The sequence below is a fragment of the Lipophrys pholis genome (genome assembly GCF_963383615.2).
Source record: "Lipophrys pholis genome assembly, chromosome: 15".
NCBI classification, from domain to species: Eukaryota; Metazoa; Chordata; class Actinopteri; order Blenniiformes; family Blenniidae; genus Lipophrys; species Lipophrys pholis.
Genome location: NC_137642.1, coordinates 493,201 through 514,848, shown reverse-complemented (window position 1 = coordinate 514,848; position 21,648 = coordinate 493,201).

Genomic DNA, 21,648 nt, shown 5'->3' with positions numbered 1-21,648 from the left:
AAGAGAGACGATGAGAGGTGAGAAGAGGAGAAAGAAAAGACAGATTTCAGACTGTGTTCTAAGAGAGGACAGTCTGTAATAGGAACAAAAACACCTCAGCACATTTAAAGCATCAACACAGGTTACAACATGTCCCCAAGACAAAGCACATGTGGACATAGGAGGTGGGGTTAGGTTGCAGCAAGCCGCTGGGTTAGGTAGGTGGAGCTCACAGCCTCTCGTAGGAGCTCAGCTCACCTCCTCCACCTCCTCCACCTGCCTCTGTGTGGGAGGAGGGGAGGGGCCAACAGAGGGGGTGAAGCAGTACGGTTGTTTATCTCTGCAGTGTCAGTCCAGCGTCTGTTGTCGTGAGACGGCCTTGATAGTCCTGGTCAGAGACAAGTTCCCAGGGAGACAGGTGTGAGGAGACATCAGGGAAGGACAGAGCCTCCGTTTTAACATCCACATCCAGGAGAAATAGGAAAACTATCCAGCTTTCGGCGTCTGGACGTCTGAGGGAATCTGAATGTAGATAAGATTTGTTTTCTGTCAGGACGTCTTCAGCTTTCTCTCGTCCTTCAGTGTCTCTGGTCTCCATGCTGCTTCAAAACGGTGGCCATTTTTTAGCATTCCAGTAGAGCTCTACAATTCTCCAAGTTGGTTTCCATTGTGCATAAATGTTAAAGAGTCACATCTTGCCTACTTTTGGGTTCATTTATCACGAGTCTGAGCATTCAAAGCCCTGCACAGTCCCTCAGTGACGATTGGCAGCCTTCCCAATACAGCTGCCTGCATCTTCTCCACTTTGTGATCAATCAGAAAGCTGTCAGCTCCAATCAGCAGCAGACCTGTTATCATAAATCCAGTCTTCCACGTCCTCCATGGAAAGAACTGACAAACACACGATCCTCCAGCTGTCCCAGGAGTCGAGCGTGTATCCAGCAGCAAACGTCCTCTTGGGACATGTGGACTCTCCCTTGCCCAATCGTCTTGTCGCGAAAATTTGGTCAATTGCATTGAGAGACCAGCTGATCAATTCCATGGTTTCGGTTTGGTTCAGATGGAGATGTAAAGAGAGGCTCTTGTTAGATTCTGACATGAGACAGAAGAAGACAGGAGCAGCAAGCAGGGAAGACGAGGGAGGAGAGGATATTGGATGAGCACTCAATTCAAGCTGATGCAGGTAGTGTGGCCGAGCGGTCCAAGGCGCTGGATTAAAGCTCCAGTCTCTCAGAAGGCATGGGTTCAAATCCCACCATTTACAAAGCTTCAGATGGATTTTCTTCCTCAGATCAGCAAGTAATGAGACACCATCAGTTCTGCTCCTGATATGTCAGAGACTTGCTCCACCCCTGTGAACTTTCACCCCAGTTTGGGGCTCAAACTGGTCTTTTCCTACAAGCAGGCAAAGCAAGGTGATTGATACAAACCACTATGGATACCACAGACCTCTGTCTGAACATGAGGCTAAACATTTGGAAGTAAGACGCACGGCAACAGACAAGACACTGCTTGAGAATGAGCTAATTCATCACACCTCAAGGAGAAGACACATTTAATTGAGGACATCTTGTCAAGAGAAGACCCATGCCACGAGAGCCAATAGAAGGCTTCGCTTGTCTGACTAGAAACTCCATCTTTGGACGAGTGCGTGGGCCAAGACAACACGCCGCGCTATTGTTCCTGACCAAGATTTGATCTATTTCATTCATTGATAACAGTTGAGCTTGACCACTTCCACCTGACAAGGACTGTTGTTGACACTCTTCACTTTAAATTTGAAAAAACTACCATTTTCACTTTAATTTAAAAAAAGGAAAAATCCCATTTTGATGTTCACTTTAATTTTAAAACAATACTATATTCAATTTGATGTTCACTTGATTTTGAAAAAAAAAATTCAAAATTTTGAATTGATGTTGACTTTAATTTGAGTCAAGATCAAAGTAAATATCAAAGTAAGGTGGTTACCACTGTGGATCTAGATCAGGGGTCTCAAACTCATATCCTGAAGGGCCTCAGCCCTGCATGTTTTCTATGTCTCCCTTCTTTAACACTCCTGAATGGTTCATCACCACATTCAGCACAAAGCTCCATAAGGAGCCACTCATTGCAATCAGCCATGTTGAAGCAGGGAGACGTGGACAATCTAGAGCATGATCTTCAACCCAATCGGCTCCCTGGGAGCTTCACCCTTTCACCAACTCTTTCATACTTATCGTGTTTGAAATTAATCGTTTCCACCACTCAGTATGTGCCAGTACTTTATGATACAGTAAGGGTTTTCATGTGTATTCACTGACTGAAGTTGTGGATGGTACTGAAAATTCTGTACCAAACCGTCACCCTCATGCTTGATGATGTGGACTTGTTGGGTTTCTCCTGTAAAGTCCACAGTTTTGATGGATGATACTTCTCATATTATTTGAGAAAAAACATCTCCTTGTTAGTATAGTGGCGAGTATCCCCACCTGTCATGAGGGAGATGGGGGGTGCTCCTGGATGTGCTGCTGGGATTTTGGCTTGGCCTCACTGGCGCCCTCCTCAGGTTGTTCCTCACTCTCTTGTAGGCCTGCTGGTCCCTCAATCTGAAAGCAGAGTCACATGATTTGTTTCCACAAGTTTCCATACTAATGGACAAAGCTGCCATGACAGTTTCTCTAAAGCTTCAGTTCAAGAAGAAGCCCTGAGTTCACATTCCTGGAACTTGTTGAAGTGAAACTCAGAGAGCAGATGGTATCGTACAGGTGTTCCTCACCTGTTGAGCTAATGCTGGACTTACAGAAGAGTGGCTTCATGACAGCTGGGGAACATCTGGATCTGATGTCACAAAGACTCCACATTGTGACATCACTGTGATGTCACAATGTGGAAGCATGGTAACAGACACATGACAGTGACACAGCGTAACCCAGGATCCAGACAAGTGTAACCAGTGTGGATCAGGGCTGCTCCATGTGATGTGATCAGCTGAAACAGATGTTAACCAGGTGTGAACGGCCCAGAAAGACCTGATGAGACACACAAGCTGAAGAGACTCTGACAGAACTCACTCAGAAACCTGAGTCACTTCTCTGTCTGACAAAACAAACTCCTCCACTTCTTATCATCTTCTTATCATTCTTATCATCATGTCTTCTATCAGCTGTTCTTGTGATGATGTCATGGTTCTTAAAGAGTTCTGCTTCTGCTCCTGTATCCATAGCAACTGTGGACGGAGCTTCAAATAGCCACAGTCAACCGTGGTCCCTGAAGGTCTCCTGTGTAGGACATTAAAGTCGTCCTTCATCACAACACAACAAGTTGCCTGACGAGCTCAGTCGCTAGTGCATGAGACTCTTCATCTCAGTGTTGTGGGTTTGAGTCCCACGTTGGGCATTGCTCTTTTTTCAGGCAGTGGTTCACAGTGATGAATCCTACAGCTGACCACTCACAATTGTGGCTCCCTGAGCATGACCTTTGACCCCCATCAGCTCTCTGGTTCCTCACTAACTCCACCGATCCAGATCTCTCTCAGTTATCTGGATTGATACCTTGATAAGCGTTACTACAAAGCAGGTGATCAACTCAGTAATTCAACCCAGCCTCAATCAACTTCAACACCCCAGATGGGACTCCAATCCAGAACCCCTGGACATTCTGACCTACAAACATACAAGGTCACGTGTGCTGGAGAATTTTCTGGGCTTTCCTTGCTCCACCCGTCTCACAGCCTTTACCCTGATGAGCTTGTTTGCTTGTTCAAGCCTCTTCTATCAAAGCCAACACTGTCAACAAGGCCAACAGCACCCTGGAAACTAATCACACTGCAGGAAATGGAAGGTGGAATTCCTTGAAGTGGACTTTCATGTCCCCCATGTCCCTGAACAAGGACCTCAGTGGAAAGAAGATCCTACAAGGAACCTGGATTGTTGAAGAACAAATGTTTCACAATAAAGCACAGAGAGTCTGGTTGTGATGAAACAATGAGTGCTCATGTTCTCCACTGAAATGATTTTCTCAACAAAGCAAAGCAAAGAGAAGTGCTAAGTCCAGTGGATGATGTTGCTCTCAGACCCTCCTTGTGATTCCTGCTCTGAGCAGAGTGGAGCAGTGGAAGCCTGCTGGGCGCAGAACCCAGAGCTCCATGGATCCAAACCTTCCTCTGCTACTGACACTTTCTCTACTATGTCTTCCAGAACTTTCCCAGGGAGGCTGTGAAGTGTGATACCCTGGTGGTTCTATCTGCTAACTCTGTTTGGTGATGTCATAGTGATGTCATAAAATAATGGAAAACATCGAAGTAACAACATTTCTTTCTTCAATTTGATCTCCACTGTCTTTCTCTCAGAAACAACATTTCACATATACGGTACAAATCCAGCTTTTAGACAGTTTACACCTCACTTGGGTTTGAGGGAATCACATCCAGAACAGGAAGGAACACAGGAGCCATCTTGGATGGGTCTACTGTGCTTTACAGAGATTTGGAACATTTTGCATGCTTTAATGTAGAATAATGTGAAGGTTCCAACAACAACAAGGGAAATGTTGTCTGTGAAGTTAGCTTAAGGGTTTAAAACCAGCCAGGAGTTGAACCTGGAACCTTCTGATCTGTAGTCAGACATGTTATCCATTGTCCCACTAGCTCCTTGGTAAGGTAAGTTTTCACCTGTTTGTATCTGTTTATATTTATAATACTGAAGAAGAAACTAATAGCAAAAGTGTTTGACTCTCAAATTGTCATGAAGTTGTTTTTGTTGTTCTAGTGACGTATCAGTGTCCGATTGCTTTCTACTGGAATTCTACTGTCACAGTTCTATATCTGTTTGATCTTCCATTAACAATAAGCAGCAACAACACGACTGCTGGACCATGTCGACTGAATCACTGACACTCATTGGGGGTCTTAAGACCCAGAACCAGGTGGATGGAGAGTCTTCACTGCTTCTGGAGGAAGTTTGAGTGAGCACAATGGAAACCAAGCTGATCCAGTGTCAAAACTTCACCTGTGTATAGTCCTGGGGAATTTTTTCTCCTTGTCGTAAATCTCTGTTGGTAGAGAGGAGGACTCTAGTGGACAACATTGACATCCTTAGGTCGCTGGTTCAAATCCCGCTCGAAGGAGGTCTTTTCATAAAACTGAGTATGTAGGATTTAGAAGAGCAAGTTGACTTTGTAACATAAATGTTGAGTTGGAAGGTCAAACTTCAGAGTCACGACATCTTACCACAGTCCTCAAGGCTTCAAAGGAAGCTCTCTGAAGTGATGACATTTATCAATGATGCACTTTTAATCTGAGGATCCACCGTTGAAATCCAGAGGCTTTTCAGAAACATGAGTCAGCACAATGTAAACTATTGATGTGTGTCTTTTCCACTGGAATTTTTTCTCCCCTGCTAGGAAACACAGTTTCGGCAAAGACTGCTCTACTAGTGGTCGTAATGGAAGCAGGATAGACAGTCATTTAGGAAACTGCACAGGACTCTGCTGACCCCAAAAAACACCACCAAATTTAAATCTTCAATAAAACCTTAACCAGCCGTCAGTATTTTTATGATGAATTGGTACATAACCAAACAAAGTTATCATAGTATCAAGTCATATTGACCCCCAGTATGGGTGATTTATTAAAAGTTGATAGTTACTGTACTTACCTTGGAGAAAGACAGCAGGAAGATTTACAGTTGTCTCCTCTCCAGTACTGTCTTTTGTTGAGGAAATCAAAGTTATTAACAACAATATACTGTAGTCAGATTCAGCGCTCTCAGTATACACTCAGTAATCTCCGTCTGATCTCTCCCTACATGTACTTGACGGCCAGGCAGAGAAAAACTACCAAAATGTTTCTACGATGAACAAGATGGTCTGGATACTACTGAAATAAACAACACAACTGTTGCAGGTCACTGAGTCTGGTTCTTCTTCTGGTGATCCCTGATGGTTCCTGGTTCTTATAGATCAGTCATGTGATTGGCTGGTTAGCTCAGCTGGTCAGGGTGTGGTGCTAATCACACCAAGGTCTTGGGTTCAATTCCCAAACTGGCCATAGAGCTGATGGTTAACAAGTAAATCTGTGGAGTTCAGTTATCTCAGCTCTGTAATGAAATATTAATTTTTCTTTCTTTTACCATGAGGAACTAATGTGAAGGAATCTTTTGGACCTGAACAGTCTGAGAGTCCAAACTCCTTTGTGCTCACATCTTCAGCTCTGTAATGAAAGAGGGACTTTTTTCATTGATTGATTGATTTTTTTGTTGACATCACTGGTGTTGCTCTTAACTAGTTTTCCTGGTATTTATCAGACAGATCATTTTCTGTTCAGCTTGGAGAGACCTCTTCCTCTTGTGCTGCTCTTTGTTGTGGTGTCCCTCAAGGCTCTGTTTTGGGTGGCCTTAATGTTAACTTTCATTTTTATGAAGATGACACACAACTGAACTTCCCTATAAGGTGGTTTTAACAACCTTTGCTCTAGTCTTGGTAGCTCATTGAGCAATGTTTGAAAAGAGGGCTACAATTTAGGTGTGGTGTTCGACTCCGACCTGTCCTTTGACTGTCAGGTGACCAAGGTAGTCCAATCCTGCTTTGCTCAGCTGAGACGACTAGTCAAGATCAGGTCATTCCTCTCCCCAGCAGACCTGGAGAAAGTAATCCATGCCTTCATCTGGTCCAGGCTGGATTACTGTAACTCCCTTTATTCTGGCATCAGTAGGCTCAATGTTCAAAGACTGCAGCTGGAGCAGAATGCTGCTACCAGGTTTTTAACAGGCACCAGGAGGAGGGACCACATTTCACCAATCCCTTCTTCCTTTCACTGGCTGCCTGTCAGTTTTAGAAGAGAATTTAAATTGCTACTGCTTGTTTTTAAAGCCTTGAATGGTCTGACTCCTCCAGATATCAGAGACCTGTTATGATAATAATAATTAGTAGAGGTTTGTATTTCCAGAAGAAAATGCAAGTGTAAATGCAGTTGAATAAAGCTGATCTCCTTTGATCTCCGCGTCTCCAAGGCTCCAGGCTGAGATCATATCAGATTGAAGGAGATCACCGGCTGTTGCTGTGTAGATGTTAAGATCAAAGATTTTCTCCTGCTTTGATCTGCTCTGATCTTCATGAGGTGCCTCTCCCATCTGCTTTATTTGGGACATTTTTTCAAAGTGTTTTTGTCATTTATTCAGAAACAGTTAAAGATATAAAAAGCGCACAACATAGCAGTCATCTGATGAACAAGCTGCACTTTTTAAAATGTTTGAATTGTAAAGAAGTCATAGTAATAATAATAAATATTTAGATCACTAATGTGTGACTGCCTTCAGCATTCACAAAATAATACATAATATTTATGGCGCCTTTCAAACCACTCAAGGTCACCTCACAAAGTTAAATAAGCCAGACCGTTCCTCTGACAGGGGTCTACTAAGGGTACCAAGAACAAGGCTCATTACCAGGGTGACAGAGCCTTTACTCTCCGGCCCCTCGGCTCTGGAACTCAGGCAGGAAAACTCAATATCCTGTTTTAAGTCTCGTCTTAAAACTCATTTTTTATCGCTTGGCTTTTAGCTAATGATGTTCTCTTGTTTTTAGTTTTTATTTCTTCTTATCTCTATTTTGTATGCTCTGTATTTCATTGTGGTAAATTTTATTGTGGTTTTAATGTAAAAGTACTTTGTAACTGAGTTTAGAAAAGTACTATAGAAATAAAGTTTGCTTGTTATGTAACCTCAGAGACTTTTCATACTTGATATGATCAAGATAAACAGCTGCTCCACCAGAGTATTTCTCTACTGAACAGCAGCTCCTCGGGATATCAGTTATTTGACAATTGGGTGATCATGAAAGCAACACTCCTCTGGATGGAGACTCCAGAGAACTGCTCTGCATTGACATAGTTACTCTATTGATGATGTGTTGCTGCCATAGGAATCCTGGTCAGTTTCAAGTTTCTTCCCACAGAGAGCCTGAACAGGGATTTTAACCCTGGACCCTCATATTAAAAGTCTGACACTGAGCTACCCAGGGTACTATTAATCTACTTGCTGCTGTTGATGTCAGACATAAAGCTTGGAGATGCTGGGGATTGAACCCAGGGCCTCATACATGCGAAGAATGCGCTCTACCACTGAGCTACATCCCCTGTCTGTTACTTTGTATCTAAATGACCACTTGGCTGAGATATTTATTCTGGACTCTTTGTGTTGGACGCTGTGTCTTTAAATGACATCACTACATTCCTAAAGGGGTTTGAACCATCAACATTGGTTTGATGATCCCATTGTCAAAGTAAAACATCAACTGATTCTACATCGCGTCTCCAGTTGGCTGATGTTGTTAAAAGGCAGGAACAATAATTCCCAGACAGTTTTGACTTTAATCAAAGTGTAACTTTGCTGCTGCAGCATCTTTCATTGGTTTAACAACATATTTTAATCTGCAGGATGATTGAGGTGTTGAAGGGTGGAGATCCTGACTGTATTCTCCAGAGAGCTGATCAAGGTGAGTGAAACTAACTGTGCTGTTAGTGGTTCTATTCTCTAGAGCTGCTGTATGTTCTCTCTTTGCTCTTTGTCTTTAGATCTTACATGATGATCTCATGGAGTCGAGGGTCTGTTCAGACAGAATAAACCTCTGGAAGATGTCATCAGCATCACTTTCCCTGAAGCAGCAGCTCAAACTGAGGATGTTGCCTTTCAGTGAGCAGCAGGTAAGAAAACATCTCATCAGTCAAGTCTGAGAGTTTTTACCTAACATAAGTTTGATTTGTTTACTTTTATTCCTCTGTATTGCAGCAGATCTTGGAGATGCTGAAGGAGATGGAGGAAGTCACAGGAATCCAGAAGGAGGTTCTGAGACTCATCCGTTACGTTTTGATGTTTTGCTCCCAGAAGTAAGATGATCAATGGAATGGAGGACATCATAGGAGTAGAGTGCTCAATATTTTGAGTTTTTGGAAACCTCTCTACCTGCACCTTGTCAATGTTTTTCAGATCCTCATCAACATCCTGATGGCCGAAGGTCCTACAAGGCCTGAGGCAGAGGTCATCATAGCCAGAGGGAGAAAGTTCTAACATGCTCTCACAGGGGAACCAACCGGACATGATGAACAAGAGAGTCTGAAGGCATCCGGTGATGTAGTAGTAATCCTATATCTTCCTACTACATCCGGTGATGTAGTAGTAATCCTATATCTTCCTACTACATCCGGTGATGTAGTAGTAATCCTAATCCTAATCTTCCGGTGTTCACCTGATAGTAGAGTGAAGCTGCACTGCTGTCGCTCATTACCATCTTATTGATTGGAATCTGTACATTTACATTTGCATAATGTGTCTAAAATCAAGAATATATTGATAGAGTGACACTGAAAAGCTAATCCATGCATTTACTTCCAGAGTAACTATTGTAACTCCCTATTATCAGGGGGTCCAAGTCACTGCTTAAAAAGTCTTCAACTAATTCAAAAGATCTTAAAGAACTGCTGGTCCCCTATCTCCCCAGAAGAACACTTGGTTCTCAGAGTGCTGGCTGACTGGAGGTTCCTAGCTTTTCTAAAAGTAGAATGGAGGCAGAGCTTTCAGCTTTCAGGTTCCTCTGATGTGGAACCAGATCCCAGTTTCAGTTAAAGATTCTGACACAGCCTCTCATTTGAAGGTTAGGATGAAGACTTTTCTATTAAAGTTTAAAGTGAGAGCTGCTTCAGGACACCTGAGACCATTTTCTAGTGAAGCTGCCAGAGGTTCAGACTGCTGGAGGACCTAAACTGAGCTTCTTTCCTTTTTTATTCACCACTATTACATGTCACTATTACATGTCACTAACATTTGCCTTTCTCTCCTGTAGTCTGTCTCTAAACCTCCCTGCTGGATGTCTGACAGTGGAGCTGAAGGTGGATTGAAGCCTCCTGTCCTGATCAGTCTTCCGGGTGGATCTCTCTCTTATCTGTCTGTCTGTCCTCTCCTCTGTCATCTGTCCTCTCCTCTGTCCTCTCCCCCCACCCGGCCAGCAGGAAGCCTCCACCTCTGAGTCTGCTTTCTGCAGGTCTCTTCCTGTTAGAGGGACTTCTTCCTTTCCACAGTCGCTCACGCTTGCTCATGTGGATTTGTTGGGTTTTCTCTGTTAAAGTGCCCTGTGATTGTATATATAATAAAGAACAATGACATGATTTATGATGGTTTGATTCTTTTAAAGTTGTCATAGGTATTTATTGAAGGTTTGTCATGGACATTTACTCCTTCCTGCTGAAGAAACTACAGTTATTCTCCATTCTTGTCGTTTGTTTTGCTTCATGCAGCCACACATTGTCACTGGATGAATGAAGGAGGCAGATCAGTTTGGTAGCTGACCTCTGACCTCTGACCCTGAGCTTCACTGTGGTTACAGCTGACCTCTGACCTCTGACCCTGAGCTTCACTGTGGTTACAGCTGCAGTGTGTTGCTGAAATAGGCTCAGAGAGAGTTAGACAACTTAGTCAATCATGCACGCAGCAGGTGTATACAGAATAAACTTATGTTACATGGCTCGCCGACAATTTGGGATATAAAATGACACAGGTGCAGTGAAGTGAAATGTAAATGTAAAGCAGAATTTAGAATAGAGCAGAGTGGAGTTAGATGTGACACTTTTCTTATTTTGTCCTGACGGTAAGGAAATATGACAAATAGACATACTGAAATAATTCTACTTTGTTTCATTGTCAATAATTCATTTCTAGTCATACATTTTTGCCTCAAATAGCAATGTTTTAATTTCTTTTCAGAAAGTTTGTAGTGATTCTATCTGAGCCTGGAGATCAGTCAGAGGCTGTTTTCATGATGATACTTCAATTTAAATCCTCCTCACATAAAGGTTTCATCATTTACAGTAATAAATGATTTAAAGTAATTCAGCCTTTTGTTTAGAATAAGAAGAATCATACAGGTATCTAAAGAAATTCAAGATCTCCTTCACTATACTTTTTGGTTCTAAGTATTCTTCCCCATTCATCATGAGAGTGAATCTTTTCTTTCTAGGCTGAATGTGGCATATGATGGTTGCCCGGCTATCTCAGTAGGTAGCGCATGAGACTAACAATCTCTAGGGAGAGGGTTTGTGTCCCACGCCGGGCGCCACCTTCCTGTGGGCTCACCAGCTGCAGAAAGGTTCTTAATTGGTGCGATGTGATCTGGGTGACAGTGCTCAAACTGTCACCCAGAACTGGACATAAGCCATGAAGCAACTTTAGCCACTGACGTCATTCTGCCTTTTAAATATGGCGGCGACCACATACAAGTATGGCGGGGACCGTAAACAAGCATGTCGGCAACCACATACAAGTATGGCGGGGACCGTAAACAAGTATGTTGGCAACCACAAACAAGTATGACGGCGCCCTTACGCCGCCATTATTTGATACTGCACTGGCGGGGTTTCAATTTTGAGAATAGTATGGCGCTGACCGTGTGCCATTATGGCGGCGACCGCTAACAACTATGTCAGCGCCCGCAAACAAGTATGTCAGCGCCCGTAAGCCACCATCTTGATACCGCACTGGCGGGGTTTCAATTCTGGAGAAGCAAGGTCGCACTGCGGATCATGTACTCTTGCCTCCCACCGACGGTGGCGCTGTGATTGTGCTTTGGAACAAAATGGCGGCGACCTGCAGGAAGCGGCCATATTTCATGTACTACCGCCTCCCACCGAGAGTGGCACTGTGGTGGTGATTCAGAACAAAATGGCGGAACAATGTGGCGGCGATCATAAGGAAGCAGCCATATTGTCGGCCATTTTGGATTCCCCACTGGCAGCCTCTCCATTCAGACAAGGGGGGCGATCCACAGTGGTTTTTAAAACTAAAGTAAATACATTCAAACTTTACAAAGAAATAAAATAAAACATTAAAACTTTACAAATAAATAAAATAAAAACAGAAAACCTTTAGAAATAAATAAAATAAATACAGTAAAACTTTACAAAGAAATTAAAATAAACAATAAATCTTAACCAAGAAATAAAATAACATTTTATCTTTACCAAGAAATAAAAGAAATATATTAAAGCTTTAGAAATGAATAAATTAAATATATTAAAGCTTTAGAATGACATAAAATAAATAGATTAAAGCTACACAAGGAAATAAAATAAATACAATAAAGCTTCAGAAAGAAAGAAAAAAGACATTAAATCTTTACAAAGAAATGAAATGAATACATTCAAACTTTACAAAGAATTTATATAAATACTAGGGATGTCTCCATCACACTTTTTGGCCCCCGATACTGATCCAATTTTTCAGAATTGAGTATCGGCCAATACCGATACTGTCCCGATCCGATACTGACATTACTATTACAAATATACTCAATAGTGTATTTTTGGAGCAACTAAGATGTCTGAAGCTAAAAGCACTATTGGCAGAAGCTTTGTTTAGCTAGAAATTATTCTAAAACTCAGTTATTGAATCAAAATTCTTCTCAGAATGACTTAAGAACTTATCTAAACTTTACTAAAAATGTATCCTGATGGGGAGACATCGTGATTTTTCTTGGTGGCTCATTAGAGCGATGAGGATGTAAACATTTAGTATAATAGTATAAAAGCTGTTTCTGATCTTCCCGTCCCTAATTACAACAGTGATCAATGAAAAGTTCTGCAAGGGAGATCAGAGTAGATAAACCCTGATAGTAGCAAACTGTTGTTCTTTTACCCGCTGGGTTCTGCTTCTCAGTGGGTTGAGGGATTGAAAGTACGTGTGGAAAAAGGCAACGATACTCAAAAGCATGTGTGGAGTAATGCAGTATTAATAAGAATCAAATTCACCTTGAACCTTTGAATCGAGGCCGACCCAGCTCTTAAAGGTTCATATAGAATCAGATAAAGGCACAGAACCTGTCAGTTCAGGATGGTGAACATTTCAGTGCCAAATGTTTGATTGAACCTGTTTCATCTTTCAAGTTCAACATTTTGGAGATGATTTCAACATTTCAGCTGTTTTCACCATTCTGGCTCCTTTTCAAGCAGCAGTACACGTGTTTCCCCACAACGTTGTAAGATTTTTATATTTAAACATTTGAGTCATTTTAGGGCTTTTTTAGTTGTTGTGCCTTTTTAATAAAAACAAACAAAAAAAACAACCTTTTTAGCCAAAAGATGTCCTTTTGAAAATGACAATAGAGCATAATATAGGGCAGAGGGCACACAGGAGTGAGAGGAGATCAGGACCCATCTGTGCATTCCACAGATATGATCACACAAGGATGGTTCTGTATTAATAAGTCAGAAACCTTAAGAGGCCTTAAGATATTCCATATCAGCCCTGTGAGAAGAAAAAACTTCTTCCTCCAAATAAAGTGTCAGACTTTATATTAAAGCTCCACCTTCACTCAGTTCAGATTGACGTCATGAAGCAGGTTCTAACAGGTTTTCTCAGGAACATCCTCCTCTGGGTGTGTCAGAGGAGGACAGAGAACTTTGAGGTTGTCAGATATCAGAGACGGACTGAGAGGGACGAAGAGCAGCTTATGTCCACATGCCGTGTTTTACACCGAAGTCACGTTTGACGACGCGTTTTGGAATATAGAGCGTGTAGAACATATATTACATACATATTCTATTTCTGTGAGGCAGAAAGGATTGTAGTACAGGGAAAGAAATACAGAGGGAGTTTGTTCTTTCCACAGTTGCTCATGTGGACTTGTTGGATTTCTCCTGTAAAAACACCAAGAAATGACTGTGTTGTATTTGGTGCTATATAAGTAGTGTTGAAGTGAATTAATGTTGTGAGGCACTGCTGGGCGTTGAACCGAGGACCTCCTGTCTACTAGACAGGTACGTTGACCAGCTAAGCCACAGCACCTCCTTTCTTGCTCTTATGCTGCATTACCTGGTGTCAGATGTTCTGCAGGAACATCTTTACATTTGAGAACAGTCTGAAAAATATGGAGAAAAAACACATTTGATTCTATGATCAGAATAATAAAGTAGAACTCAGTTTTTATCGAGGATGTTCACATACTATGGCTTACCTGCTCAAAGGCACGCAGCCAGCAGATTCTGCAGAGCCAGCAGCCTGCCGGTCACCGTAATAACTGGGCGACATGGGTCCGAAGAAGATCTTGGCGGCAGAGGGAGTCAAGGACATTTGAATATGGAGGACTTGGAGCAGTACACCAGGATGAACCACGTGATCATCACCGGGCTCCAGATTAAAGCCGTTTACAACTGGAGACCATAAACACACAACTCAGGGAACGAGTGGACGGGATCAATCCCAACTGAAAATAGTTCTTTACAGTGATTACAACTTGAAGGACTTGGAACAGGAAGTAGACCAAGACAATAACTTCTTCTCCACCTGCAGCAACAATTGCCACTACTACAAGCAGAACATTAAATCAGAGGACAAATGATCAATTATCCACTTCAACAGCAGAAGCCTGTATGCAAACTTCAATAACATAAAGGACTTTTTACAGAAATGTTCACACCCATTTAACGTTTTAGTAATATCTGAAACCTGGAAAAACACGGAGAAAGGCATGGACTTTGAGCGAGAGGGGTATGAACTGAGGTACATAGGCAAAATAAAAGTGGAGGAGGTCGAGCAATATATGTGGACAAAAGGCTGGACTTCAGGGTTTTAGAGAGCATGACAACTGCGGTAGATAACAGGAGTAGAATTCAGAACAATTGAGCTCAGCAATGGAAGGAATAGGAAGATCTGCATTAGCTGTATATACAGGTCACCAGGGTCAAGGATTGACATTTTCAAGGACTGGATGGAGGCCCTGTCTTCAAACAAGGGTAACCAAACTGTATTCATATGTGGAGACTTCAATATTGATCTGTTTAATCCCAATAACCATCAAATCCTAGATGGATTTGCCAATACAGTGTACAGTATGAGCTGGTTTCCAAAAAGCACCAGACCAAGCAGAATGACATCCCATTGTGCCGCTCTGATAACATCTTCACTAATGACATTGATAAGAACACAGTAGGTGGACTTTTAATCAGTGATATCAGGGATCACCTGCCTGTTTTCACAGCATAGAAGAACATTTTCAGGAATAAGGAGCCAAACAAACAAACCCAATAGAGAGGAGTAAGGACGGAGGAAGCCATCAGAGCACTAAAGAAGGACCTGCTGGTACAGAGCTGGGCTCTGATATACCAACAGAAAGACGCTGATACTGCATAGGAAACATTCTTGGAAACTTTTAGGTCACTATATGATAAACATTGTTCAATCAAATAATAGAACAAATTCTAAATACAGTAACTGTCCATGGATCACAAAGGGACTACAAAAAGCCTGCAGAATGAAAAATACACTTTACAGGGATGTTATAAGACAAAGAACTAAAGAGGCAGAAAATAAAATAAATTATATATAAAAACAAGTTAACTCGAGTATTTTAGGAAAATACTTGAAGATAACAAAAACAATATTAAAGGAATATGGAATATACTGAACAGTCTTATAAGAAATAGCACTAGTCTAACAACGTATCCTCGGTATTTCATTGATAAAGATAAAGAACTTGATAATAAGAAGGACATAGCAAACAAATTTGATAATTTCTTTGTAAATGTTGGACCTGACTGAGCAGCAAGAATCTCAAATCCAGGAGCAACTGGAGAAAAACCTGACAGGCTGCCCGAGGGGAATTCTAGCTCCATGTTTCTTAAACCAGTGGACGAGAAAGAAATACTGGATATTATTGAAGAATGTAAAAACTAAAAGTCTACTGATGTGAATGACATTGATATGATATTAGTAAAAAGGGTCATTGAGGGGATTTCAAAACCTTTAACATACATCTGTAACTTATCATTCCAAAAGGATTCATTTCCAAACCAAATGAAAATAACAAAGGTAATACCTCGAGACAAAACTGGGAACAAACTCCACTTCACAAACTACAGGCCTGTCTCACTACTTCCTCAATTCCCCAAAATAGTAGAAACACTCTTCAACAACAGATTGGATTCATTTTTAGAAAAGCATATTAGAAACTTAGTCACAGCCAGCCAGTATAGAGTCAGATCTAACAGATCAACATCATTAGCAATCATAGAATCAGTTGAGGAAATCACAAATGCTATAGAACAAAAAATAATGCAGTGGGGTTATTGATTGATCTGAAAAAAGCTTTAGACACAATAAATCATGATATATTAATCAATAAACTAGAATGGTATGTCATTAAAATGGATTACAAGCTACTTCAGACAGAGACAACAGTTTGTGAGGTTGGGAAATGTCAGTTCAAAATGTTTGGACATTGTTTGTGGCATCCCCCAGGGGGCAGTGTTAGGACCAAAACTTTTCATACTCTATATAAATGACATTTGTAAAGTTTCCAAGCTGTTTAAGTTAATTCTATTTGCAGATGATACAAATATGTTCTGCTCTGGTCATAATTTCGATAAAATATTAGAAGATATTACTACAGAAATGAGAATATTAAAAATATGGCTTGATAGAAACAAACTATCACTAAATCTGAATAAGACAAAATTAATGATATTTAGTAACTGCAGAATAAATACACAAGTCCTAAGAGAGATAGATGGAGTTCAAATCGAAAGAGTTTGTCTGCATAAATCCCTTGGGGTAATAATAGATGAAAAGATGAACTGGAAATCACAGATTGAACATCCACCCATCCATTTTCTCCCGCTTATCCCTTTCTGGGTCACAGGGGTGTCAGTCTGAGCACCGTCACCCAGATCACATTGCACCCATTAAGAACCTTCCTGCAGGTGGTGAGCCCACGGGAAGGTGGCACCCGGTATGGGACATGAACCCACTACCTTGAGATTATGAGTCTCATGCTCTACCAACTGAGCGAGCCGGGGGACCAGATTGAACATGAACATAATAAAATGTCAAAAAGTATTTCAGTATTATACAAAGCAAAACAGGTTCTGCATCATAGGTCACTCCACATTCTTTATTGTTCATACGTCTTACCATACTTAAATTACTGTGTAGAGGTTTGGGGCAATAATTACAAGAGTTTGTTACAGTCACTATTCATTCTCCAAAAAAGGGCAATAAGGATAATTCACAAGGTCGGATATCTGGAACAAATCCAACTCCTTATTCTTACAGTCAAAATTATTAAAAATCACAGATCTGGTGGCATTTCAAACAGCACAAATAATGTACAAGGCCAAATATAAAATACTACCAGGAAATATTCTAAAAGTGTTCAGTGGTCGAGAAGGAGCAATGATTTAACAAGAAAACAGAACTTCAAAACTTGCAGTGCCCGAGCCACTGTGCTCTGTATTTCATTGTGGTAAATTTTATTGTGGTTTCAATATAAAAGCACTTTGTAACTGAGTTTAGAAAAGTGCTATAGAAATAAAGTTATTATGTTTGCTGGTTATGTAACCTCAGAGGCTTTTCATACTTCCACACACGCTGGGATCGGAAGCAGAAAGCAACACGGGTGGCTCAATCAGCGCGAGCCAAAATAGCCAAAACTATCCCGAACATTCCAAATCCATCGTGCAGGCGATCTCCCCAAAACCACGTCAAAGACATCTGAAGAACAGCCGGTGAGTGCCGCCATGACTGTTTATATCGCGGGAGTAGGTGGCTCTGTGGTGCGTTCATGTGTGCTGGGAATCAAAAGGCACGGACATGTGAATAAGACTCATTTGATTTACAATGATAGATTGTTTATTGTGAGAAAACAGTGAAGAAAATACTGCTATAATCTCCTTTGATCACAGCATCTCCATAGCTCCATGGCATCTCCAGGACTAACAGTCATGTTGGAGCAAGGTTAGTTTACTTTACACCACCCATGGTCATTTTAATGTGAAAAACAGGAACCTTTTTGTGTCATCAGTGTTCTTCTGATGGTCCAACTCTGTCCAACTCAACATGAGTTTGAATTCCTCCTGTTGTAACACATGATGATTTAATGATATGTCACTAGAATGTTGTTGTGTTTTCCAGACGTCCAGATGAAGTTACAGCAGTGGAAGAGTCCAAGCAGCTGGATCCTCTCAGAGCAATAGAAGCAGCTTGCACCAACAAAGACATCTGACTGTGAAGGCAACATTACAATATTAGGATCTTTTCATTGTGATATGTGTGATTTCAATCTGTAATCTGACCTTTGGCCTTTTGTTGATTTTCGTTCATTATTGTTCATTAAAATAGTTGGATAATTGATTCCCTATACAATGTCGAGTCAGTCAGAAAAACCAAAAACAATGAACCCTGAAGTTGGTATTTTGAGAGTTGTAGTTTTGTGTTGGTAGGTTTTTAAAACTCAGATGAGTCATTATCAGTAACAAAAAAAAAGAGTTTATTTCTGAGTGTTTTGGTTTTGAAGGAAACATCAAAGTTGAGTTTTGTAGTTCAGACTAATGTTCATGTAATCAAATTCCAGTGTGGTGTTCAGCTTCTCACTGCACTCTGGAATATTAATACTTGGATGACACAATCTAGGATTTTCCAGCAGAGGCTCCATGATATTGTTTGTGAGATTGCAGGATTCCAGAGCTCAGCTTTACTTCTTAGATTACATCAACACAACAACTCTTACTGTGTGTCTCTGTGTTTAAGGTTGGTTTTGCTTTTGTGCCGTCATTTGTGTGGGGATGAAATCGACCATCAAGACTAAAAGCATTGAATACAGTCTTCTTCACTTTTACATTCTGTCTGCTTTTCACATTTATTATCATTTCACTGTAGATTTCACAGAATACTGAAGGACGGGGACTCAGGAATTTGGTCTCAACAGCTGATCAAGGTAAGATCAAAGGAGTCTTGTTGAAGATTAAAGTGACAGAAACTTTCAGTGACACCAACTACCTTAGTGATGACATGTTGGATTGATTTTACAGGCTTCAACATGAGGTGGAGGAGGAAGAGGTGTAGTTTGGAGTCAGAGCAGCAGACAGGATTGTTAAAACACTCCAGGCTTCAACATGGACATGGTGGCTGCAGTCTGTCCCTCCCTTGTCTTCACACTGATTGCTCTTCTTCATTCAAAACGTTCACCTCCCTTAAGACCCATTTGTCCCCACAGCTTGGAGAGTTGGTGACACAAAGGGAACTTCTGTCATTTACTGCTCTCTTGTGCCGTTCTAGTGTTTTTACTTCAGAGAAGCAGTATTTTCAGCATCTTGGCACCACTTCAGGAAGTTCAAAGTCGTTGCATGTGTCTTCAGAAACTGCAGCTTCAGGACAAACATTTATTCCACTTTTGCTCCTCATAGACCCAGAAAACCTGCTGCACACCCCCTGAGGATTTTAAAAGTGAAGTGTTCAATCAGCAGCCCAGCCCACTCTAGAGGGTGAGACCTCTGCAGATCATCTGGAGCCTCTGGATGAGGATCCACAGGAGTTGTCTCAAGACATAAAGGACAAGTTTGTCCTTCTCTTCTTAAAGTTGGAAAACACTTTCAATGTGTCCAACAAATGTATTGATGAACTAGTTGATGAGCTCCTGTTCATCTCCTCCAGGTCATCAGGTCCAGGTCTACAGGATGTGGTCCAGTTCTACATTCAGATACGTTTACAAACAACACAAAAAACAGGGGATGTAGCTCAGTGGTAGAGTGCATGCTTTGCATGTATGAGGTCCTGGGTTCAATCCCCAGCATCTCCAAGCTTTATGTCTGACATCAACAGCAGCAAGTAGATTAATAGTGAGTTCCACTTTGTTCACACTGCAGGTCTTCATGATCAATTCTCATTTCTTACCAGGATCCTTGTTTTGCTGAATCATTTCCAATGTGACCATGTGAACCTGATCAGACTAGATGTTTTCAGGCCCCAGAGCGCAGAAGACAAGGTGAAGTCCCACAGAGCAGCTGTTTACACATGGAACGCTGCTCAACAACAGGCTTGCCAGATGTGAATCACTGTTTCCAGCCCAAACAACATCAAACCCATACAACTCCAGAGCTCCACCCTGTTTTCTCCACCTGTCCTGATGGTTTCTTTTGAACTGAATCAGTTGATGTAAGACAAGGAGGAAAAGCCCTGAGCAGCATGTGTCCCTCTCTCACCAGGACACTGTCCCTCTCTCACCAGGACACTGTCCCTCTCTCACCAGGACACTTTGGATTGTGGTGTGTGGCTGCTTGCTGGAGGGGAGGATTTATGGAAGTGTTGTCTGTTAGTGAGGATTTCATGGTTGGAGTCAGAACATTTTAGGAGATATTTTACTAACCTGACAACTAAATAAGTGAATAACTGTAACTAGCTACTCCCACATTACTATGGACGAGGACAGGATCCACTCTGGATGGTCTCCTGTCCATCACAGGACGAACACACAGAGACAAACGGCCACACACACACACACACACACACACACACACACACACACACACACACACACACACACACACACACACACACACACACACACACACACACACACACACACACACACACACACACACACACACACACACACACACACACACACACACACACACACACCTTCAATTTATTGTCACCAGTTAAGCTCACTTGTTGTTGTTGGAACCGTCTCATTGTTCTACAAAGAACCCAAAGACCTTAAAAGTCATGGATTCTTTAAAAAGTTGAAAAGAAAAACTTTCTTCTATCATTTGTTCCCAAGATTCACACCAATACTGAGAAAAGGAAACTTTTTCCTAGTGGACATAAGTCATGTCTGTATATTCCATCCATCATCCATCCATCCATCCATCCATCCATCCATCCATCCATCCATCCATCCATCCATCCATCATCCTTCCTTCCTTCCATCTATCATTCCATCCATCCTTCTATCCATCCATCATCCATCCATCCATCCATCCATCCATCCATCCATCCATCCATCCATCCATCCATCCATCCATCCATCCATCCATCCATCCATCCATCCATCATCCTTCCTTCCATCTATCATTCCATCCATCCTTCCATCCATCCATCATCCATCCATCCAACCATCCATCCATCGTCCTTCCATCCATCCATCCATCCATCCATCCATCCATCCATCCATCCATCCATCCATCCATCCATTAGACTCCTGACAGCCTTGACAGAGCTCCTGGAATTACCACATCCTGACAAAAGTACATGAAAACATTAGTCATGGCCGACCTTGAAGAAATGAAGCTGAAAGTTTAACTGCCATTGGAGGATTTGTACCTTTATAGTACATAATAGGTTTCTCACAGTAAAAATAAACTACAAATGAATTGAGGCACTGCTGGGATTTGAACCCAAGATCTCCTTTTTAAAAGACAGGCACTTTGACCATCTAAGCAACAGCGCCACCTTTGGTGACTTTGTAGTGCTGCATTACCTGGTGTCAGATGTACTGTAGGAAAATATTTACATTTGATAACAGTCTGATAAAAAAGATGAAAGAAATAAACGACTCAAATTAAAGAACTGATCTTTGTGATGTGAAAGAACTCAGCCAGTCACAGTACCAAGGGCCAGAGTTTCAGCTCTAATGCTTCATGTTGAACCAGAACAAGTCAACTTTCAATGGGATGTTTCAGTGGCGGCTGGCCACTAGAGAGCGCCAGGGCTACACCTTCCAATGGGTTTGGTTTTAAAATGAAACATACTAATAAACTGTAATAGTGATGGAATCTGTTTCTGCCAACAAACTAACAATGAGCCCTGAACTGTATTCGCTTCATTTTCTATTGATAATCTTCAATAAAAGAGAGGATTTCTTGATTTCTGT